This window comes from Larimichthys crocea, chromosome XXIII (genome assembly GCF_000972845.2).
Source record: "Larimichthys crocea isolate SSNF chromosome XXIII, L_crocea_2.0, whole genome shotgun sequence".
Taxonomy (NCBI): Eukaryota; Metazoa; Chordata; class Actinopteri; family Sciaenidae; genus Larimichthys; species Larimichthys crocea.
Window position 1 is genome coordinate 14,706,446 of NC_040033.1, and position 22,715 is coordinate 14,729,160.

Here is a 22,715-nt window from a genome sequence, read left to right on the forward strand (position 1 = left end):
ATTGGAGGTGGAGGAAAGTAATGTAAGAATTCAAGGGTGAGTTCCATTATACAGTCTTCCAAATGTATGCAATCTTCTAAACAGCTCATGCTATTCAGAGGATAAATGTTGTCTCTGGTCAGTCCTGAGGTCCCCTGGGCTCCTCTTTTAAGGCTTATCCACTGAGGCACTCGTTGCTCTGTACGTGGCAACAGTGATTCTGGTTCCACTACATGGGCTCTGTAGGAAACCACATGCTTGTAAAGCTCTAATTCAGAGATCTAGCTGTGAGGGCCTCTAACACTCACAGCTCCAATGGAGAACGGATTGATGTCCATTTTAACATCTCCATCTCTATCATTTTTTTTCTCCTTTTTGTGTTCTCCCTCACTGACTTTGTCCATTTTCTCCATTTTCCATGATGTCTTTCCATCTTTCCTTCCTTCCTTCTTCATAATGAGTCAAATAGAAGGAATGAGCACCACTCTTCAGCCCCCACCAGCCCTCATTCACTCTATTTTACAATTTTATGGCAGTGCGAGGATCCTCAAAATCAGACTGCATGCTGTTAGCACAAAGACAGTGAGCATGAAATTCTTTTCTCTGATGTACGGTTAACACAGAGAGCTGTGTAATTACCTGAAATGCTCAAGTTTGATCAGATCAATTTGCAAAAGGTCAAAGCATCACACTTTGCTCCAGTTCCAAAAAGTCTACCTTCAGTCTAACAGAGAAGTGTTTTTTTTTTAACTTGTTTATATCCTTACCTCAAACTGAATTAGACTGAAAAGGTCACCAAATCCAGAGAAGGTCGTACAGGTCCTAGACTAAATTTGATCATTTTTTTATTTGGGTTTGAAAGGAGAACTTTAGTGTTGTGTTTATTCATGCTTTTTCAAAGGGTTTTCTAAAGTGCACGAGGAAAAATGTCTGAGAGAAACACACTGACCTAAAGCCTGTTTCAGATCTTGTAAGTGGAAAATTTCACCGTAATAAATTACTGCTGACATGCTAAAAGGCTTTGTGAATCTGTCATATTCAAACACTTCATCAGACAATGGCATCCGTACATGATGACACAGCTTAGGTCAAATCATTCCAGACCTGGTAACTGTATCTCTTATTTTCTCTGCCCACAGAGCTTCTTAACTGGATTTACTGCAATGTGATACAGGAGCAAGTATTGAGTGTGGAGATGGTGGTTTGTGGCGTGTATGTGTGTCTGTGCAAGTGTGTTCAGCATATATGTGTCACTGTGCTTGTGTATGCACGAGTGCATTTGTACATGTGGTTCTGTGTGCACATGCATTTGTGCAAATGTGGATACACTTGTGTGTTTGGGTAAGAGATCAGATGTTTGCCTGGTCCATCTCTGGGATGGTTGAGGAGCAGAGGGGACTCTGGGATATGCCCGGCCCGAGGGGATCCTCTTGTGTGCTGAATGGAATTGAGGAATGCCACCATAGACAAACATGCTGCAAGCTATGAAACAACCGCCGTACAACTGAAATCAACACTGTGCGTCCCTGCTATCCAACACAAAAGGGAAGTCAATCCAAGAAACTAAAGGAGAGAGAGAGAGAGGGAGAAAGAGGAGGGAAAGAAAAGAAAAACAAACATTACAAGGGTGCCTCAGTATAGCCCAAAGGGGTTTCAATGTAATGTCACAGCAATGCTTAATATGGAGCGCAGCATGTAATGAGTTGATGTAATAATAACACATGTATTTCTTTCTTTACTATTTAATGAGATCTAGCCATAGTCTTACGAGACACATGTGTGGTCAAGCCTATTTCACTACCATGCAACCAAGAAACCCATGAAATGTTTTTGAAAATATAGTCACTAGTGAAGCTGCAAAATGCAAGAAAACTGGTGGAATACCTGGAATCTACTTCCACCCCCAGTCTCTCAACATCCATTTGTTTTTCTTTTCTGTGCAGTTATATAATGAAGCCTGATAAGAGACCAGATAAAACTGGTAGTGGTGTACAGTAACTGCAGGTGTACCGTCTACCTTTGACCAAATGGGATTTTCTAAATCACTTTTACTTGTCTGATAGGAGGTAATAGATATTTCCTCCCTCCTGGGAAAGAGCCTGTCCAGGGGACTTGCATAAAGATTACAGTTTTCACCTCTGTTGGGTTGGCTGTAGACCAGTTTGGTGGTATAATACCCAAACTGCACATGCAATTAAAAGTCCAGAGCTCCATTTTATTCCCAATTTACTGTATGTGAAAGCAAATATTTAAATATATATATTATGTCTGTGTGTATACCATCTCTTTAAGGTCTCTTATTACATTAAATATTTGTGGATATCTTGAATTCAACATTGCTGTTTAAATTGATTTCAAATATTTCCTGATGTCTGGTCAATTATTTAGGTTTTCTGTGCATGGTGAAAGGCCCAAGCACTCCAAAAGCCCTTGAATGATTCCACAAAGAACGTCTGTGCTAGTACGTATGGCTTGTGGACTTGTTGCATACAAATGAAACCCTGGATAATAATTCTGGAGGATGTCTGTGGTTTGAGGTCTTCTTCCATGTTGTTTGCCATGTTTGCTTTGTGTAGAACACCCACAATTCCAAAAGCTTCCTGCACAGCAAGGGGTTTATGAGGTGAGGGAGCTTTTTCTTTTCCATATTCAGACACATAGCATTACCATACCAGTGCGTCTTGGATCCGCAACATTGGCTAACAATTGTCACTCATGTACTTTCTAATAATTTAGGCACGCTTGGCGGGATATTAAGCAGGCTTACGGGTATGTGAGACGAAATGATTTTAAGTCGTGTTGTGATAGAAGGCGTGCATGTGTGCGGGAATGTAATTGATTTATTTATTTTATGACAAGGATGCAAAGCAAGTGTGAGATTTGCTACTATAATGCGGCTTCGGAGAGACACAGGGAGCCATTGTGGGATGAAGGTGGGGGAAGGTAGCTTCTCGAATGTGGCGAGCCCTCGCAATCCTTCCAAACCTTCCAAGAACGTTGATAAGCAGATCCCTGAAATGAAATCTTCCCCAACACCCGGCTGGATCTGCCCCTAATCGTTTTATTTACAGTCACTGTAAAAGACGCCTCCTTTTTAATGGTGCTGAGAAATAATAGGCAGCCAAGGAACAATCGGTACAGTCCTAAGCGCATTCCCCCCTTCCATTTTCACATTAGGCTAATCGAGGCGAGGGAAAGGATATAAAGACATCAGTTGGATGAAATGAGTGTAATTGGAGAATAATGTAGTTAGTTTGCTCTAATCTTCTGCATAATATTAAAATGTTCTCAATGCACCCCAGCTGCAAGCAATCACCCCGCTCTGAGGAACCTGGGCGACGATGTTTGGAGTGAGGAAGGATTGTGTGAGTGCGAGATTGAGGGAGTGATATATGAGAGAGCAGGAAAAGGAAAGCAGGAGAAACAACTGGGGGGTTCAATCAGAAGTCCAAGAAACTGTCTATGAGGGCCTTTGCCTGGATAAACTGAGCCTCCTTCTATCTTTTTCCTGTCATGGAAAAGCAATCCTTGCACCCTGCTGATGGCTGGCTAATTTGTACTGGGGGCTTGTTGGTTGCCAAGACTGGTTATGGTGTTGTTGAAATCAGGAACAGTAGGGACCAAAACTGTCAGCATGGGTTTCAGAGGTTCATTTTCTCCATGCTGAGTACAGCCTGGTACAGCCTGACTGTTTTTTTTTTTCTCTTGCTGCCAAAAAGCATCCTACAGCACACCAGCTTACAATGGAACCAAAATGAGCATTCAGATGCATTTTGAGAATTTTCAGTGACTGATGTAGAATGACTTAGTTTGTGTCCTCAGAGAACCATTATTTAAAATGATTAAAGAAGCACTCAGGGTATAAAAACATCTTCAGCTACATGTATTAAATTTTGTGCAACTTTAATGGCCTTGAGATTGGAAATTGAGAGGTTATCAATCACTCAGTTCAATGTGGTCTCTTATACCAATTTAGTCATAAAAAATGACTGCTGCCTCCAACACTGAGCCAAAGAGGCTAAATGAAGTTTTGATCATCCCTCTCTATACAATTAAAACTGTAGGGAAGTTGTAGTGTGAGCAATCACAGCAGTAGCCTTACAGTGGAATTAAGGGCGAGGTTCATTAGTCCCCCTTTGGCTTAGCCTTGTCTGTGATTTCAAGGCAAAAGGGAAAAAAAAAAACTAGCTCTGAGGCGACTCTTTAACTGGCGTTATTGTGCAAGAAAATTGTCATTAGACAGTGGAACAAATAACCTCGAAACGTCATGGGTGTCTTCGCTAGGGATCTAAAACAACAACAAAGAATTAATCAAATTAAAAGGAAGCCTTGTTATGCGATTTCAATTTAATTTCCACAACCAAGCCCTCTATTTAGTGTTTGACAAAACCTAAAAAAGAGCAAGTCACAGTTTAAGGGCTCAGTAACAGTTTTATATTAGTGAAGAATTATCAATCCTTTAAGCTAATTTGGATAAGTTGAGGAGCCATAAAGTGGGCTATGAAAATGGAGTAGTCTATTTGTTAAGCTCCCACCCCCTTCCACACTCTTTTTATGCCACCGGGGCACTAATGCACTTTTGTTTTCCCTTGTTGATCATCTGCCATTTAAGGCACATTAAATCCTGCAAATTAATATAAATCTATGAAAGCTATTAGTGATTTCTACCCCATATCAGGCACCCACACAGGCCTGCCTATGAGGCCTTGAATAGGTCCTAAATAATTATCTCAACGACATACAGCCCTGTCATCAACTCTGCAGATAAAAATGCACAACGCAGGACTTTTTTTTACACTGTAGTTACATCTGCAACTTTTAAAACTAACCAAGTCTCTCTGCACTCTTTCCTATTGTCCGTTCTGTTCGTTTTTTTCTCATCTCCTCAGATCTTCCTCTGCAGTCTCTTCTGCACTTTCTCCCAAAATCCTCTCCTCTCTGTTCCTCATAGCCAAGCAGTTTAGGCAAGTGCCATATGCCCTGATTAAAGCTAGCGGCAGGCCAAGGAGCACAGGGAGGCTGTTTTGTCATTAGCCCCTCGCGCGGCTGAGGTGGAAACTCATTTAGCCCCATGCTGGACCTTCATTATGATAGACTTGTATCAGATGGCATCTCTGGCTGGGATCTCTGGCTCCTGGCTAACGGATGGGGAGATGCTGTGGCTTCGGCCCCTCTCCAGCCCCAGCAGGGAAAGAGAAAGGACTTTAAATGGGGATAAGGCTGGAGGAGAATGGCTGTGGATGGATAATGGGAAGTGAATGGGGAAGAAGGCAGGAAAGAATGACTGTGAGTGGTGCAGGGGGAGAGGAACAGGTCGAACCTGGGGTCAAAGGTTATGAGTCCTCAAGTCGGACCTGGAAAGGTATGCAATAGTAGAGGTCTGAAACAGGAAGAAAAAAGATTATGGATAAGAGAAATTTGATTACTCTTCTTATCCATGCTTTAAGCACAAGGCAATAACAACTGTTGACCACTGCATTCATGTGTGAGTATGGAGCTGGTTGACAGGGACATGCAGAAAGGGTTAAGGCGATGAAGAGGAATGTGAATAAATTAGGTTGGAAAGGAGAAATAAAGTTGAGTTTGTAGGTCAACAACTGGTAGAACACACATCAGAGTGCCTGGAAGGTGATCTCACGTGTTATTAATTAACAAGTTAATCCCACTTACCATTTTATCGTCTGCTGACAACTGAGACAGTAGCTCAGAATAACTAAAGCTTGTATCAGATAAAATACCAAAAACATGAAACTAAAAATAGATGTCTGTGTTTAATTCATGAACAATCAAATGTGCACTGAATTTAAACAGGAGACTATGTCTACTTCCTATGTTCCCTCCTCCTAGTGAACACTTGTCAGTCAGTTTGTCCATTACTCTGGTGTCTTTTTCCACAGATGAACTAAGTTTCTGTTCTTGAAAGTGAAGCTCTTATCTGCCTGTGCAGTCATGGTGCATATGAGGTAGTTTTTCTACTATCTAACAGCCTATGGACATGAAAACATACAAAGTAGTTTCACTCTAAAACAGGATTTTACCAGCAAGGATCTGCTATATAACACAGATGCTGCTGAGAAAAGCAGATGTGAATGTTAACTATCTTAGAATATTTCTTTTGTACTGCCCTTATGTATGAATGCATGGTGTGTGTATACAGTGGCATTTGGATGGGAAGAGGCTGGAGGAGAGATATAAGGTGAGGAGGTCTTGAGAGGCTGTTGTTGGTTCTGCAGCAGAGGAATATGAGGCGCTGGAGTGCGCCGAGGCCGAGGTTGTATGGAAAGGATAGATAAAGGCCTGAGGGTCCTGATTCAGGGTTACTAACATGGTTCGGTGTGGAGACAGAGAGGTATGGGGCGGGGAGAGCAGAAGAAGACAGCTGGGCCTGGAGGAGAAGGCAGTTGATGGGGCTCTGGTCTTGAGATGGGGCCGTGGAAGGATCTGGGTCTTGCTCAGCCTGGTGCCTCTCTGGCAGATGCTGCAGCAGACTGGATGAGGGGACCACCACTGACAGACTGCTGGCGGCAAGAGCTGTGTGTTCCTGGTAGACCGAAACCACCTCTCTGTCTGGCTGTCTCTCTCTCTCTCTCTGCCTTAGTCTCCCTGAGTCCTCCCCCCTCCCTCTTTCTATCTTTCTCTGTATCTGTTTCCAGTTCCTCCTCTTCCTCCTCCTTTTCATTGTACCCACTACCATCACTGCTTACAGCTGCACCTCAACAAATTCACATACACACACACACACAGCAAAAACATGCTTGGTGCTGACACACACAAAAACTGTGCACACAGTGTGCACATGCAGTACAAAAATTATCAGCTTCAAATGTTCCAAAGCAAATGGCTGAAACAAATTTCTCCCTATTTGCTGACAGTTGTGCTACCTCCTGTAATAAAAAGTCAATGAACCAAGGGCAGTCAATATATTCCAATAACAAAGACCGAGAGATTTGTCATTTTCCCACTCTCTGCTTTTTTTTGATGAATACATGCCTTTCTTCTTTAGCATGAGACGAATGTGGGGGGGGGGGATCTTGGGAAAAATGCTTGCGCCCCCCCCTGCACCACCACCACCAACAACAACACATGCAACCTGAAGAGAAAGCATCTGACTGTGACAAACCAAATACGCTCTGTAATAGAATTTTCCATCTCTGCAAAACTGATAAGGAAGAGAAAACATAACAACAGCGAGTGGCACATATCTGAAGGAGGTGATTTCAAAGAACAACACCGAGGCACTCCGGATGCCTCCTCTTGCTGAGTTCTTACATAAATATGCCATTAAGCAATATGATGTATTATTATTACCTGAAAACATGCTATGAGCCCGGGTAGGCAGCATATAAGCCAAGCGCCTTAGCTCCCCAAAGGAGATTGTCTCGACATCACATATCAGCCTGTGCTATTGGATTCCCTGACTTTTAACTGGGTTAACCCACTTCCTGGTGAATACAAATTCAATTTTAACTGCCGCAGTTTTTTATTTGCCATGTGTGCCCCCCCCCCCCTTCCCTTTTCACTTGCCTTGCTCTCAATAGACTGGAATAACCACGTAGAAACAATTTTCCTCTATTGAGTATACACAAGCTATAAAATTAAAATGAAGTGCTATTACATGTGTGCAAAAAAGTAAAGGGGTGGGGCTGGAAATCTCCTCAGCAAGAGAGAATGATCCCTCTCGTTTCTTTTATTTCTTTCATCCATCTATCTCTGCCCATACCTCTCTTTCTCTGCCTTCCCCTGCCATCCGTGGTGGCAGATGTTGATAATCTTACATGCTCTGTTTCCTGGTTCTGGATAGAGCAGCCATTTGTAATGGATACGCACTCACCTTTAACCACACTGTAAAAAAATAAGGTTCCCAATGAGAATTGTTAATGCTTTAACAGAATGCAGTTTTCAAAGTTTACTTGTACTGCTCATCAACAAGAAAAACATAATCCATTATTATAAAAAAAAGACTTTAATTTAACCAGATTAATCAATCAAGTTGACAACTTACTATTAGTATGTTCCTTTTTTAGTTATGTTTTCATAATTGTTCAGCATAAATCATGCACTTTATGAGATCATTTACTTTATGGTGTGTTTGCCTAAATGTATTCAGAATAAACTGGTGTTTTACTTAATATATAATTATAATAAGTAGTAATTTCAGAATATAAATATAACTTTAAAAAAGCAGGAGAAACACATGCATAGTGACTACATGTGCTGTGAAAACTGTAAAAAAAAAACTGTATAGTTCAAAACTTATTTATTTAAGTTTTAGAGATTTTAGATGATCTTAAATGCTTCAAAGCTCCCTGAAAAAACTTTAAAGAATTGCAACAGCCAAGCAGATACCTTGAGGTCCTTATAGACACCTCACAAGCACTCTTAAAGGAACACTGAGGGTCTTCGAAGCACCACTACAGAGGGTTTTTTTAACAGTGCAGACCTGTCTTCCAGGGCCTGTGTGACTGTCTTCTCAATGGGCTAATGGCTTTCCTCAAGCAAAGAGAGGGAGAGCAGGGCCTAAACAAAGCCAGATGAGGGAGTCAGGAAGCCTTTCAGGACTTCATTAGGTCTTCTCTCTGAGAGGGGAGGTTAAGAGCCCGGCAAGCTGGTACTGTTTAGCTGCTTAACGTCAACAGGAATGCTCACGCAGCTGCCCCGTAGACCCACCGACGAGCACACACGGGACAAGGCAACGTGAAACCAACACACACATGTTCAGATATGTGCGCTCAATCTCACAACTTACTCCATGAACACATGTAGACAGATAGATGACCACAGATACACATGCATGCACATACACAGACCCCATGTAGCCCCTGGTTTAGACAACACACACCAATAAACACTGGCTGGTTAGCATGAGAAAAAGGCCACACAGGGACTCAAACAGTCTCTCCCCTTGGTACAATCACAATGTTGCTACAGGCACCAACCACACACACACACACACACACACACACACACACACACACAGACAGTATGGACATTAGACCTCACTTCCTTTTTAAAGCACAATGACATGTTTATTTAATTTAAATTGATATTCTGCTCACTTTTACAGTCTATGGACCAGAAATACATCACACCGTTGGGACTGTAACATTTATCATTTGTAACTTGGACAATTTAAACGATTAGCAACAGGACAAGAACATTTTGTGTACTAAGGCAAAGTCACAGACTTTACTAAAAGTATTAATCAGCACCTTACATGAGCCAAAATGTGTAGCTTGTACAAATTGTTTCAGATGTTTAAAGTATTTTTTTTTTAATCACTAGAGTGTTCAACATTCTTCAACAAGCCTGGTAATAATAGACAATAATCAGCACTGTTCAAGCTAATATCCATGACCAGATGACACCAAATTAATTAATTTCTCTCTGATTGACCTAGCTTGGCCTTGTAACCTGTAAGGGCAAGGTCACAAGTTCCCGCACACACTGCTTTGGAGGAATATGCGTGTTAAAAATAATGTACAGCTGATACAAATTACAAAAATATTAGAATAAATAAATATTGTTGATCAAAATGTCACTTGCACTTGTTCACTTCACTATGTAGAGACCTGATGTGCCTAACACACACATCCTGTAGGACGTTCAAGCATTTGACCAGGGGAGTTGAGCTTAAGCTTTATATTTAGGCTGGAGGTGTTTAGGATGGATCCATTTTTTGTGGAGAAACTGTATGTGTGTCTTTATGTGTGTGTGCGTGCGCTTTCACAGGTATTGTGTTGCAACTGGTCGCCTGCCCCTGAAATACTGATCATGCTACCAACCCCTTCTTAGTAGTCCTGAAAGGAAACAGAGGAGAAAAGGCCAGATGATTAGATGGATATCATAGCTTTAGACACGTGTAGCTGAGACTTGATGAGTAAGGTAGAGGGAAGAGCATTCGTGTGTGTGTGTGTGTGCGCGCGTGTGTGTGCGCGCGTGCATGCGTTTATGTGTGTGAAGGCGAGGAGGAAGGGGTGAAAGGGAAGCTGGTGAATATCAAATGAACAGAGAAGAGGTCTGTAAGTTGAGCCTTGCATTTTTTTTTTTTTAGCCTGCTTTGTGTGTATGTATGCGTGTGTTTGAGTGTGTAAGGGCAGGGGTGGGGGTGTTTTGTTGTCGTCTCAGAGTGAATAGAATGGGAGTTGATGATAGTGTGAGTAAAGAGAGGTGTGTGTGTGTAGGTGTGTGTGTGTGTGTGTCTGCGCGCGTGTGTGTCTGTGTGTGAGGGCTGTGTTCAAGCACCACCTAGTGCTCGAGTGTGGCACCTCACCTGTGAAGTAAATCATAACACCTCCACTGTTCGAAAATAATTCTTCTTAAAACATATTATTTCTAACCTTTTATGTAACCTATCAAAACTTTAAATTGTGCAAACATGAGTATGCTTAGCATCACAGAGATGCAACAGGACACATAAACACTGCCACATACATGTAAAATAGCAAAGGGTAATATTATACCATTAAGAGATTTGTTACAATCAATTATAATTGCCATTCTAATGCTATAGACACATTAATTATGTGACATAGCACTTGGAGATGGAAATACTACAGAAATTGCTCCCACATAACACCTTCTGACTATTGTAAGATTTAGGGGTTATTGTGAGATGGAGATAATGTCACAGTCGATTCTTCACTCATCTGACAATCACCACCAGCCACCAGATAAGATGCACGAGGAGAGCCCGGGATAATTATGGCACACATGGCTTAGCAAACTTTCCCCCGTTTCGCCCCGCTCATTTCAATGTGCCCTTGAATACAGTATACTGTCAACACGCATCCATCGCAGTCGGCTTACTCCAACTTAGCACCACAGCCCCATGAAGCCCTTCCAAACAGGCTGGTGACAGTGATGTGAGGCTGTCGTGCTGGATCAAGGTAATTCAGTCTGAGACCACCCGCCCCGTCCCCCCCTCGCCTTCCCGCCCTCCAACACCAACACCACCACCACCACCCCACCCCACCTCCCCTCAGAGCTGTCCTTTGAGGCCCCCCTGAATTCATGCATGTCATTGCGCAGCTTTCTCTGTGGCATCTGAAGGACTCTCAAACATCAGTGAGTTGTGTGTTTTAAAAAAAACACACACAGAGCCTTGTGGTGTGTGTGTATATATATATATTCATATATATATATATATAGATATATTATAAAGCTGTATAACTATATATATATGATTGATGTGTAGTGTGTGTGGTTGTGTGTGTATGTGTGTGTGTGTGTGGGCTGGAGTGACAGTGTCACCTTCTTATCATAGGGCCAATGTGTAGACAGGGAGATTTAGCTGTGAGATTGAGGGGGGGTTGGTGGTTACTACTGTGTGTACTGACAGGTATCACCAATACAAGGATTAGCAAAACAAAGATTCCAGAAAACTGACAGAATGAGCGAAGTGTCCCATGGCGGTTTTGCAGAAGAAATGTCAAAATTACTGAACACTGAGGATTTTTTTTTTTTTTGTACTTTATCTCATTTGGTTTTAATGTCAAACTGATTTCATTCACATTCAGATATGCATCATAGACTGAGATTGTTTTGGTGTGTGCTTTTGAAAAAGTTTACTGTTTGTATCCACAGTTTGATTTTATGGCTGCACCCACAGTGACACTCAACTTAAAAGTAGGTTAACTACAAAAGAAAATCTCTTTCATTATTATTTTAAATGGAGGCATTTCCGATATTTTTAATGTTTTTTTTAATATAAATATCAGAACTCAGCAGACTTTTCATCACAGAAATATAATGTAACCAAACAATTAAGCCTAATTACAACTTAAGAGAACCTAAAATTGATTTGTTATACTGTGTGTATTTTACAATTCTCTGTAATACAATTAAATTCAATTGCTTCAGTGAACTGTGAGATATGTTTTTCTGGCTTATTACACACTGGTGTTTTACCCAGCTTCTGTTTTCATTCACACTCATTTTGTTCAGTTCTTACATTTACAGAGTGAAATTGCTGAAATCTAAATGTTACATAATTTTTGTTCCGAAGATTATAAGGTAGAATTTTAGGGACTAGACAAAACAACGGTTTCACTTGTTTACATGTCACACAAAAAATACACTTTGCACACTGGGCCCTTAGTATGAGTGCAGAAACGTTGAGTGATACAGTTTTAAACATTTAGTCTCAATAGAGTTTGAGAAATACTCTACACACTAGTCAGTCTGGCTGAGTGGATGGAGCTGAGACAGATGTTTAACGCTCTGCCTGCCCACACACCCATACATACACACACACACACACACACACACACACACACACACACAGACAAAACTGCACTGGCCCTGCACACAGATGTGCATGATCTCACAGACGCATGCTCTATCCCTCATTCCACCATACACACATACACACACACAGCGTTTTCCAGTGTGACTGACAGCGGTGATGGAGGTGAAGATAAGCCTGATTAATTGGGAGGATGGGTGGGAGTGGGAGGCTACACAGAGGCTACGCTGCAGTGCTTCAGCAATGCCTTTGTGGCATCGCGTGCCGCTACTCAAACGATTTGTCAACACCGCTGAACGACATTTATTGACTGCACCCATGGTCTCCATTTTGTAAAGTGGTATTTTGTCATAGCTGAAAAATGGCCTTCCCGAATCAACTTTGACACTCAGCTCTAAAGTTTTTTTTTTCTTCTTCTTCTTCTTTTCGCTATCCCCTGTGTAATGTTAGAGAAGAGTGTGGCGGTTCAGAACATCAGGCAGCCAAAGGTCAATGCAGCACACTGTCTTTATAATGAAAGACACATGGGCCTTTTGCTCATAATACATGGAAACACTGGCTCAAACAAGCCTTCTGCCCTCCAATCCCTCTCTTTACAGCAACCTGTGATAGAACTTGACATTAATGCCACAGTCCAGTGGGACCTCACACAATCTGGTCAATCTCAATGGAACCAGTCACACTTGAGTTGGATAAGGCTGATGTTACAGGAACAGGAAAATGTTCAAAAAATAAATGCAGTGTGTCATCTGTAAAATCTAAGCAATTGTCTAATACGCTTTTGCAAGACACATTATTATTAAAAAAGATAATTGTAAGATAGATATTTTTGAATAATTCTGCCTCTAAGTGATTTTTTTTAACTGAACAATACTGGAAAAGCCTCTTTATTGATATTGTTCTATGTATCTATTCTACAGCTTGAAGAGTCCTACGTTTTGGCATTGGAGCCATAGATTAACTAGCTGTCTGCTGAACTTCTCTGACTTCCTATATAAATTTGAAAAGTATTTTTTTCCATGGGAACGAGGTAATTAATCAGACAAGCTCCTAAAAAGTCCGACCTTTACAGTATGTCTCTACAGGTCAGATTGGGATACTGTCCAATGGTCTTACTGGGTATTGAGTAAGTAGTGTGGTTCTGTTGTGAACGGCTTCAAAGACACATCTTGATCGAATACAACACCTAAACAAATACAACCAAGAAGATGACATGTCAACCTCAACACATCCAAATATATAATCATTATGGATGGATGGATGGATCTTGTGACTTACAACTCGGTCTGGAATGAGACGATTACCGCACACTATAATGGATAATTGCTCTCATTGTTTTAAAATTGTGATTCCTGTAACTTATCATCTATGATATGATTGCTCTCTCTCTCTTCACTGTCAGCCCTATCAATTCAGGATTTTGTTAATGCAATCTGCATTGCAGAAAACTTTTTTTTCCACTAAACACATGTTCGACAAACACAATCCAGTTGTGTGGTTTCACTATGATTCAAGAATCCCTGAGAGCACTCATTCAAAACTGCAGGGAGAAAGACAGATATGGCAGAGCAGTGAAGATCCATTCAAATATGATTATAACTGAATTAATAGACATTGACGTTTGTGTTTGTTCCAATGTGGTGAACAGCCCAGCATTTCCTGCCAATGGGCCCATGGATGACACTAATACCTTGTAATCAAAGGAAATGTGTATAGCTCCACAACCATTACATTCAGATTTTGTCTCTCTCATTTTCTTACTTCACTCTTGTTTGTTTCGGTGTAATGCAGATCAGTTCTGGGTTTATTTTCTCCCCTCAAAGCTGAATCTTTTATTTGATTTGCGGTAGAAAAAAAAAAAAAAATCATCATCCCGGTGAAATTACATCCACATGGCAGAGGCTCTGAGCTCGTACTGTAGCTTGGTTGGCAGTGACAACAGCCATGCCACGATGACAAAACAAGGTTAGGAACAACTGAGGAGTTGTTTTCCAAAACACTAAGATTCTATTTTAGGGAATAAATTATTAACTGACTCATTATGTTTGAAATATGGAAACATTTAGAACAGGAGTGTTTGATTCACTAATGCGTTAATACTTTAGCTCTTTTTTATGGCTGTTAAGGCAGGCAGTTAAGATCAAAATAGCATAACTGACTGTTGCTAAAAAAAACAAAACCTTAGAAAGTGTAAAAATGTGAAATGGTACTTACTAAATGGGTTCTGCAATTCATTTACCCCTCAAGGGTTTTCAAGTATACCATTCAATTGCTGTTTTGCCAACTCACTTGAATTGATGAAAACTATTATTTTCTTTGTTCAACATGCATATATGTATAAAGGTTACGTATAAATATTTATACATAACACTGACATTACAAAGTTGCAAGGCGCTCCCACTTAATCGCTCATTGTGTCCTCTTCACCTCAGGATGTGGTTGACATGGCATGAAGGGATCTAAATGTGCTCTCATATCTATCACTGAGCAACTTTTCTTCCTTTTTCTTCTCTAATGCCTGTGAAGACAGTTCACCCTCAGGAAAGAGGCGGCTACGTTTTCACCTCTTCCGAAAGCGGAGGAGGGAATTAACCAGTTGAAAGGTTATGTGGTAAGTCAACATTAGCTTTTCGGCTTATCTCAGTGATTGAGCCCTGTAATTATATCACACAACTTTGAACTCTTATTGGTGGAATCCTTGTCTCACCTTATCCTTTAACTTTGACAAAATAAACGTCTGAAGTAACTTGCTTTTCATAAATGCAAGACTTTTTGTTTGAACTGGTAACTGCTAATTTGTAAGTTAAGTAATGGAATTTAACAGCACAGTATTTGCATTTAGGCGTGTCTTGGTAGTATGATGGATATATTTATGTATTACCAGTAACTGTCACTGTTTAGCATGCAATCACACATAAACGCCCTTAGGGCAATCTTCCAAAAATCATATCTGTATAGGGAGCCACAGTAAAAACTTAAAACTCATAACTTTAATGGGACCAATTTCTGAACTTGAGCCCCTATAATTGAAATTTTAGTGGATTTACTTCACAACAATGTAAGGTAACCATACAGGCCTGTACAGAGCTCTTAATCCTTAAATAAACAATACTGTCTGTATTATTGCTTATATTTACTTTTTACCTTAGAACTGGGACATCATGTCCCCCACTGATACTAATCCATAATAAATCAAGGTTTTTTATTAATATTCATGAAAGAAATATGTCGGTGTCCATCTGGATTTAATAGAGATAGGATTTTTTTTTTTAAAGATAATTTTATGGGCCTCTTTCAGGCTTTATTTCAGATAGAGACAGCTGAAGAGAGACAGGAATGCAGGGAAAGAGAGACGGGGAATGACATGCGGGAAGAAAGAGCCACAGGTCGGATTCAAACCCTGGGCTTCCGCAGCAAGGACTGAGCCTTCGCACATGGGGCAGCTGCTCTACCAATTGAGCCAAACACCGCCCCAGAGATAGGATTTGGGACAGAAACCAGCCCTGCTACACCGTAAAAGAAAAACATTTGTTTGTAACACTTTCACATGATGAAGGGACATGGGCTATTCTTCCAGCCCAGTGTTTACAGCACAGTCAAATATGGTATGCTCTGTGTGCTTTTTTTTATTTGGACAATAAAACAAAGTCAAATTGTTATGTGTAAGCATATGTGTGTGCGTACATGTTTATTCAGAATGTTGCCTTGACACCCAACAGTCAACCAATAACTTATACATTTTTTCTGACAATGAAAGTTCATCCAAGATCCAACAAGAGCTTATCCCAGCATGCAATGGGAGAAAGGCAGGGTACACCCTGTGCAGCTTGCAATCTATTACTCATCCCAGTGTAAATACTTGAAGGAGAACACTTTCAAACAAAACACAGCGTGATGAGGGAAAAAAAAAACATATAATTATCATATAGTATGTTATAATCACATTGGCAATAAAAGTCAGCAAAAGGTTAAGCAAAGTTTAGGACGTTATTCTGCTTTGTCTGTTAAAGCTTCCTCCACTTCAGATTTGCCACAGCAGAGACAGTGTGCAGTCAATTGACAACCAGTCATTGTCTCCTGGAGACTTCCGCTTGTTCTCCATTACCTTCTTGCTGTTCAACATAGCTCATTAAATCTCACTTTTCCATACCACTTGTCCCAGTAAATAAAGTTGTTGTTGGTGCATGCTCCCATCTCTCTCTCTCTCCCTCACACACACACACACACACACACATACACACACACACACACACACACACACAGTGTTCGGTGGTAATTGAAAATGTGATCCATGAAGTCACAAGCGCAATTTAACTCAAAGCCTACCAATGTTAGAGCTTCCACTCGTAACAGGTCAAAGAATGAAATTAATTTTTAAAAAGGCAACCCATGAAATTGCACTATGATAGATGGGGTGTAAAAGCAATATTTTAATACATTCATGGCTATATATTTTCCATCCCCCTTGACGTGGAAACACCACTTTTCCGTGTTGAAAGATAGAGTGCTATTTGAACTAATTTGGAGAATGAGAGGAAGTGTAGTATCATGAAGGTATCTTTCTCAAAGGAGCATGTTCTTGTGAAAGAAGAACCAGCATTTGAAACCCTTCACCCACATACGCATTTAAATTTCGTACTTTCATTCATGCAGGTAGCAATGAAGCCGTTTCAGTGTGTTCTGTAGAGATTTTCAAGTTGGGTACATGATATATATCAACACTTATTCAAAATGTCTGCTGTCTGCACAGCCTCTACATGGGGCCAAGTCAAATGTCAGAAGGTCTAGGGTAGAGGTGGAAAGCAGCAATTGGTTAGTCATGTCTGTTGGGAATAAAAAGGCCCAAGTACGTCAGTAAGTAAGTATGACATATCTTAGAATAGCAGTCCACGTCTGAGACCATTTCCAGCTCATAAGTTCACATCAACTGCCCAAAGAAAGCTCTCCAAAGCAGTGTTCCTATTCTTAGAATCATTTTTACATACAGGACCTGGCTGGTACAGTAAAGCCAAAGCCAATCTGCAGGCCTCTCAAAGGTCCCTCACCAACTGTCACCTCCACACCTCGGAGAGGAGGCGAGAGCGACGTTGAGGATTCTGGAGGAAGACTGAGGTGCTGAAGGGGCAGCTGCCTTCGCTTCGGTCTGAGTCCTCTGACCCACTTTCCCACCTCTTCCACCTCCCACGAATTCCCCTCCACCATCTCCTCTCCCGCTTTCTTGCTCAAGATTAATGGTGTGAACCCAAACCTGCTGGCAAACTGGGTGTAAGGAAGATGTCTGAGGTAAGGCCTGACAGAAGTTTGGAGTGCAGGATAGGAGTGCTGTGTGGTTGTGTATGACCAAATAAATATGGCAGGTCCATGGGGACTGTCCTTACGGTGAAGACATCTTGTTGCAGGAGCTCTAGCTCATATTTCACTCTCTCTGAGCTGCCGAGTTCTCTGTCTTTCACTCTTTCTGTCTCTCTGCCTTGGTGCCTTGAGGGGGAAAAGGCAAATTCTCAAGGCCTGAAAGTATGTGAGAAGACTTGGTTGGACAGAAGTTCAAGATGTCATAGGGGAAAAGTTGTGTTTCGACACGAAGCCTTGTTTGTGCTCATCAGCAAACCTGTCAGGACATCGTTTGATGTTGTATTTGGGTGATATCCTCAGGCACTGTGTTTGTGTTAGCTTCCATATGGATTAGCTTCATATAACTTGGCCTTGCCTGAGATTATCCATCAACAGAAGACTCAGCAATGCTGGTATCAAACTCATCCACAATCTCTTATATTCACATATATTCGTTTGCACTGGAAAAAGGTGCCCTTAGTACGATTGGAATTAATGACAAGGTCCAAGATGAATTCGTCAATATAATTACTCCAGGGGGAAAAAAGTTTTCTACAGAACAGAATGTTTCTCAAATCACCACCATACCTCCACCTGCATAATTGATAGAGTCCTCATGATTAAGCTAATGAGACTCAGAGCTTAAGCCCTATCCAACAGCCCCTAATTACAAATATGTAATATCCCTCCTCTGCTTCAATTAGCATTAGAACAGAAGGTTAAGAATCATTCAATATTCATGCGGACGGTGAACTTCAAGGTTAAGGAGACTGGTCATTTAACCTCAGCTTTAAGATAAAAGTCATTTCCGTTAATTGTCTTTGATGAGAGCCACTAACTATATAGCTGTGGGAGGTGCTTCATCAACTTTTATTCAGGTAAAAGCGAAATATTATTGCCTTATTACCTTCTTCTACCTTTTGAGTTCAGGGGATGCTTCTTCTCGTTAAAGTGCCTTGAGAATATCTGAAACATTTATACACTTTGAGATGAATTACCGGGTTTTTGTCTTAGTCTTTTAGATGTTCAAACAGCTTACAGGTGTTGCGGTTATGCTTGTATTTCTTTGTTATCTACCACTTCACATATTTTCTTTGAGAATACCTGAGCCAAACAGGTGTGTGACGTAAGGTAGCCGAGCTGTCAGACTTGTGGAGAGATGGTTTCTGAATGACACCCCTGGAGGCGATAGGCATAATGGTGCATCATGGGAAAGCTCTCCACAGACTTGCAAGGACCTCTCTCTTATGTGATGAAGGCTCAATGAATAAGGGATCAAATGGCAAGGTGTACATGTGAAGGGATTCGTGTCTTGTGGAACATATGCTACCTTGTACAGAGGGTATTTTTCCCATATGCTTTGTCTGTTGCTTTCGAAGGGTGAGGGTACAAAAAAAGTATAACATATATGTAAAGTAATGCATGATTTTAGCTGGTGTTCTCAGTTCGAGTCTCTAATTTTAAGCTTAATTGCAGTCACTGTTTCATATATATGATTGGTCTAGCGTCTATAGTGATATTAGAGTTGCATGGAACAGGAGCTTTAACTTTGGTCTTGCTTGAGTCCACCTCCTCCAGAATGTGTCTGACCATTGACTGGGGGTTTGACAGGGGACTGCATTGGCCTTGTGTCAGCAGTGGAGACCACAGAGCAGGGCCTGGGACTCAGAGACTGGGCTTGGAGCCCATAGCCTGGAGGCTGTAGGCCCAGGACTGCACCCGCTGGCCTAGACCAGCCCAGCCCAGCCCAGCACAGCCTCGACCAGCCCATCCCAGCTCTGCTCAGCCCCCCTCCTCCCTGTGGCCTCCCTGCACCTTCACCAGCTGCGCTTTTCTGGCTCCAGCTGCTAGGTGTATATGTGTGTATACTGCCCGCCCTTTACATACCCCCCTCTTTCCTCTTCCATCTCTTGCGTTTTCCTTCTCTTGGTTTCCCCTCGTTCTCTTATTTTCTCATTCCCTATTTGTCCTCTCACTGTGTGCCTGCTTCATCCACTCTTTTTTTTTTTACCCTCTCTGCCTCTCATCCTTCCCTCCCTTGCCAGACACAGGGGTTGTAATAGTGCCCAGCAATTACTGAGTTGGCATGTGCTGCATTGTTTACTCACAGTCCTATTCCTACTGGACTTTATTAAAACACCATCTGCCGTCAGCTCTGGAATGGTAGAAGAGGTGGTGGAGGAGGAGATGGAAGAGGAAAGCAATGGGAGAAAAGTGAGAGATTTGGCTGCAGAATGGAAGGAGAATGGCTGGACTCACGTGGAGAGTACGGGCTGCCACGGTGGTCTCTTGTCGGAGGGACATCGACAGTACATGAAACCGAGGAAACTAAATGAGATTTTTGGTGCAAACAAAGGGTTTGGTAATGGGAACAAACTAAGTGAGTGTGAGTGCCAGGAGACAAGGATCCAAGTTTTCTGAACAAATCGTGCGGTCTTTCAAGTCCTCAGAAGTGCGTGAAATTGTGAAATCTGTACACAATCTGCACATTTTTAACCAGCAAGTGTTTATTACAGCCTTTTTGTCAAATAAATTGATAGTCCTTGGTCCACAATTGGTCATTTTTAGATTAGATTTCACTAAAAGACATGATGGCAGATGACAGAGCTCCTTCATCAGGCCTGTCGGTCACACAGAGTGACTCAGGTGCTAAATAGCAAGTGGGATAATAACAGCACGCCTGTTTATGAACACTCACATAACCTCCCTCTCTCACACACACAAACATGCACATACAGAGCCATGCTGGGTAATAATGTTGTAGGCCCGCCCATGTAATGACATTCTGATGGTTATTTCATTAGCTGTAATTTGTTATGGGACATGCCATTTCGGACGAGAGCCTGGATTGATTGGCTAATCATTGAGAGGAGGCGGGCTGGACCCACTACAAGCTGGATCAATTAGTCAATTATTGCAGAGGCTTGGTGTGAACAGTCCTGGCATATTGTGAGTGTGTGGCTCGGTGTTCTCAGGTGTTTCTGTGTCGCACTGTGTGTTTTACATGCACAAAATGTGATGACAAATCAATATGTAATAGAATATCATGCATTTCTTGGACTTACCTTATCTCACAGCAATATCCATAAGAATGCAGGACAGATATGAATCTCAGGGACAGTGCGCACACAAATAAAGATAAAAAATAATTTTCAAGATACTGTTATCTGTAAAATAATACCAGACAAATAAAATCTAAAATTAAATGATAAATGTTTGACTTCCAGTATTTGTGGCTACATCTGTAGCTTTCATTAAATGAGGCCCATAATAATATGAAGCAGACTCTCGTTATGTTTCGTAATTTATACTAGACACTGGAGCAATCATTATCAGGCTATTAAACTAATGGCAGGGCTGACCGTTAAACAGTCGAAACTGATCCTTCATGCTGTCCGTACAGGGTAAAGCCTTACAGTGGATGTTTATTTGTCCTCCAGAAATGTCTGTGGGGATCAATGAGGTGGAAGACACAAGCACACTCACACAGATATAGCCTATGTGTAAACATAACATACAATTCTTAAGGTCTTTCTGGATAATCTGTGGTCAGTCTGCTTCACAGCACTCCTTTACTGTAATTGGGTGCATATTCTGATGGAAAATAAAGGCCAGCTGAGAGAAGATGAAGAAGTGAGGTTAAGAGGGGGGGGGGGCTCGTGTTTAGGAAGCTGTACCTCAGCTGGGCTGTACAGTGAACGCGAGGGCTCATTTGTGCGTTGCACACTGTAAATTGGCGTCTCCTGATGTTCACAACGGAGCATGAGAAACACTGAAGAATAATGAGGGGAGGTAATCACATCCCGTTGTAGGATAGAACAAATGGCAAGCTTGTAGTGTTGCAAAATTTAGATGGCTTAAGATTAGGATGTATCCCACGCTTGCACACTAATTATCCCGTTTTTGATAACTGACACACAGTACGGTATGCCTTTCCTACTCTATATACTTTATAAACAGTGAAAAATGTGTGATTGCTATACTGAGTTTTGTGAATATTTTACATGAAATCGTAAAAATCCTCAGTGTTAAATTGTCACAATCATTAAACTTAAATCTGTTCTGCCAAATTAATGATTATCAAAAAGCTAAATTGCATGGGAATATATAGCTGCATATATGACTTATATTAACTTACACTGACCATACACTAATGAAAATATAATTTTACTACAATTCTTAACCTCAATATAAATGGTTGCATACTTCTCATGCATACGGCATGTGCACATTTGGCATTTTACTTACAGAAGAATATAATGTAAGGAATTGACCAGAGTCAAGTTTTGTTTTGGTTGTTATGGATATACAGTATTCACTTGCAAATAAGATAAAATAGACACATAGAGTGGAAACAAAACTCAGATTTGAGGCATAGACAGCAGACATCACACTTGCAGTCTTGAGTTATTCATGCATTAGAGATATTGTGGATTGACAGCACAATTATGTCAGAGGGTATTACGCATCAGCAACCATGTCGTGCCCCCTGGACGGGCACATACACCACACTACAGACAGAAAACAGAAGGGCGTCTGAGGTGAATATTTCTTTTCTTTTCTCTTGCTGGGAAAAAATTGCAGTACTCTGAATGCTAAAACCACTGCACATATAAACACAGATAAAAGAGCTGTGATCAAATCTGTTTCCGTGTTTTTTGAGGAACATTTTGTGTTTGTGCTAATAACTGCAAAAGCACAACATGTACCAGCAGCTCATGTGTGTGTGTGTGTGTGTGTGTGTGTGTGTGCGTGCCATACCACACAAGCAGGCACTCTGTAGTAGCCCTCAGCTGGTGATGTTGTCGGTGGTAGGAGGTCAAAGGTCAGACCAAGGTTCATTATGGCCTGCCATCTTTCAGCCTCCACAGACGGCAACACCCCACTGTCAGCAGCACTGCAGGACACAGAAAGATCAAATGAAGGATTATTGACATTTAGACACAATAAATAAAGGGTTTCATAGGAAAATAAGAAAAATAAAATCAAACAGTGCATTTGTGGGTACTGTAGCTCATGCAAAGACGAGAACAAATCATATTTTGCTCACTCCATCCTGATCATACTGTGCAATTTTGCAGCTTTGCAGAAAAAATAAATAATATAAAACTATTTTACTAAATAATAAAATAACTTTGGTGAAAGAGATTCACCTGCTCCT

At 41.2% G+C, this 22,715-nt stretch overlaps 1 long non-coding RNA gene across 1 annotated transcript in view; it reads right to left on the reverse strand.

Annotated features, from left to right (window-relative positions):
* Positions 1-5,265: 5,265 nt before the first annotated feature.
* LOC109136783 (uncharacterized) overlaps positions 5,266-22,715 on the reverse strand; it is an 83,702-nt gene continuing 66,252 nt past the window's right edge. The window contains exons 3-4 of the long non-coding RNA XR_003461582.1: positions 22,316-22,451; positions 5,266-5,359 (exon numbers count right to left, since the gene is read on the reverse strand). This is a non-coding gene — a long non-coding RNA (uncharacterized LOC109136783). The remainder of the gene's footprint in view (positions 5,360-22,315; positions 22,452-22,715) is intronic.